Raw genomic sequence first — 2,794 nt, forward strand, 5'->3', positions numbered from 1 at the left:
ACATTTGATATGGGCATTGGTTCTATTCTTTGAAGATCATTTTCCGAGCATTTCTAAGAGTTTTTCCCTTATGATTGGAGCTTTTATAAAGACTGTACCACACGAGATTTTGACACCCAAGACATGGATGAGTTGTTCCCATGTCTAAAGTCAATTCAAGATGGAGCTGAAGAGAATAGATATCAACCTCATCACTACTATCCCAGGGGAGTTTGTTCCAATTCTCTCCTTATTTTTATTGTTCTTTATCATGCATGATATGCAATGGGGACATTGCATAAATTAAGTTTACGGTAGGGGTTGGTTGGTTACAGTAGTTATTTTTTAAGTTTTGCATAAAATTTGCTAGGATTAATTTAGAAAATTTTGGTAAAGCAATTAGGGATCATGCTAGTATTATATTTGATGATTGCATAAAAACCCAAATGTTTAGTTGAGCCTATATACGTTCTAGTGTATTTGTGGCTTCCTTATTCCAGTGAAATCATGGGACAAAAACACGACCTTGCTTAGTTTGAAGGATGCAATATGTTTAGCATCGTGTACCAGAAATGTATCCAGGAAAATTATTATCGTTAACCAATAAAGGTTGAAGTTGAGCGCCCCTGCTTAAGCATGTAGGGTTTTGAGTGAAAAAAAAGTAAGTTACATGTTAAAAAGAGAGAGAGAGAGAGAGAGAGAGAGAGAGAGAGAGAGAGAGAGAGAGAATTACAAGAAAAGTTTGAAGAATTTTTGGAGCATCAAAGTTAAGTATGAAATTAGAAGATCAAAAATTACAAAGAAATTCAAAAAGTTGAAGATACCAAAAATCAAACAACAAGGTGGTGAATTCAAAGAAATTAAAGATCAAATGTCAAAGAAGTGAAGAATTCCAAAGAGCTCCAATGTGGTATCATAAATTGTAATTATCTAGATTATGTATGCTTGGGTTGCTCAACCAAAAATACCTTGAGGTTAAGAGGTTTTCTGAGGATGGATTCTGAGGGATGCATAAAATGAGCATTGTTCGGAAAAAGTGGGCGAATGTTTATGAGGATTGTGAGTATTTGGAGTATGGGGTGTTATTAGGAAAATTTTAGACACAAATGCATGCGTTGTGGTCTTGGCATAATGGTTGGGTTCGATTGGGATTGTTTTATATGATTCTAATGTGTTAAAATTCAGTTTTGCTTGGGGCAAGCAAAAGTCAAGTGTGGGGTATTTTGATATGGGCATATTTAGTTATAAAATTCATGCATGATCTTAATACTTTATGTTGATTTTGTCTCATTTAATGAAAAAAGGTGCTTAATTAGATTAAATATTTCATTTTCAGCAACAAAGACATGCTCGAAAGGAAAATGAAGCGGAACTAGCTATTGGACGCTTGGATCTTGGATTTTGAAGAAAGAAGGATGTTGCTGGACAGCTTGACCCCTCGTCAGTGTTTTGGCCATATCTCATGAACCGTAACTCCAATTGACGAGATTCAAAATGTTCTGAAAAGTAGACACAATTTTGGACGACTTTTGTGTTTTGAGAAAATGCTGATTCGAAACGTACTCAGCGAGTAGGGTTGATTACTCAGAGAGTTGTATCGAACTTTCGCGATTCTGGACACGCTGACTTGCCGTACACGGGTTTTAAGTGATGTACTCGGTGATTAGGTCACTGGACTCGGCGAGTAGGTCACTGGACTTGCCAAGTAGCCCCTGTTTTGTGAAAATCTATATAAAGGGACTTTCAGATCGATACCCTAGCATAGAGATGAACCCTTGGAGGCCAATTGTCGACTAAAGGTGCTGCTGGAGCGTGGGAAGCAAGGGAATCAATCCTACATTCAATTTTAAGGAGAATCAAGTCAAAATCAAGTTTATTCTTACCTAATATCTTGTTTGAACTATGTTTTTACCAATTGATTTCGTTTTTGTGCTTGTTTCTGCTGTAATCATGAGCTAAAAACTCATAACTTCTGTTTAGGTAGATGAATTTGTGAACATGGATTGATAATTTTATTAACTATTACAAGTCTTATTTAACCCGAATCAATAACTAGGAAATCCGTTGATTTAGACAACTGGCCACTGCTTTAGTTAATTTGTTTCCTAAGGATTAGTAATAGCGAACGTGGAACTAATCATCTTAGTCGGTAGATAATGAAGAATTAATATGATACATCGAAATCATCCATGGGAACAAATGAGTCGAACCTAAACAGAAGTCCTCTTTATTATTGAATTTAGTTGATTTTTATCTGCTTAGCTCTTAGTTTCTTAGTTTAAGTTTTAGTTAATTGTTTAAGTTTCTAGTCGTGTAAAACTAGAGAAAACTCTTTCTATTACTTGTTTTATTTAGATAATATTAGCATCTATTTTAATTGTTTACCGTTCCCTGTTTTCGATACCCTACTTACCTGAACTGAACTGCTAATCGATAGGTACACTGCCTTTCGTTTGTTTGTCTTTGTGTTTAAGTTAGTAGGATTAAAACTAGTTGGTTTTACACACATCAAGTTTTTGTCGTTGTAGTATAGTGGTAAGTATTCCCGCCTGTCACGCGGGTGACCCGGGTTCGATCCCCGGCAACGGCGCCAAAAACTTGATGTGTGTAAAACCAACTAGTTTTAATCCTACTAACTTAAACACAAAGACAAACACACGAAAGCCAGTGTACCTATCGATTAGCAGTTTAGTTCAGGTAAGTAGGGTATCGAACACAGGGAACGGTAAACAATTAAAATAGATGCTAATATTATCTAAATAAAACAAGTAATAGAAAGAGTTTTCTCTAGTTTTGCAAGACTAGAAATTTAAAC

The 2,794-nt window shown here is 35.6% G+C and overlaps 1 non-coding gene across 1 annotated transcript; it reads left to right on the plus strand.

Moving 5' to 3' along the window:
• Nucleotides 1-2,497: 2,497 nt before the first annotated feature.
• On the plus strand, nucleotides 2,498-2,569 carry TRNAD-GUC (transfer RNA aspartic acid (anticodon GUC)). Its single transcript has one exon. It is a non-coding gene; the product is annotated as a tRNA-Asp (tRNA).
• The last annotated feature ends 225 nt before the right edge of the window (nucleotides 2,570-2,794 follow it).

The sequence above is a fragment of the Lactuca saligna genome, chromosome 3 (genome assembly GCF_052625555.1).
Source record: "Lactuca saligna cultivar CGN05327 chromosome 3, ASM5262555v1, whole genome shotgun sequence".
Taxonomy (NCBI): domain Eukaryota; kingdom Viridiplantae; phylum Streptophyta; class Magnoliopsida; order Asterales; family Asteraceae; genus Lactuca; species Lactuca saligna.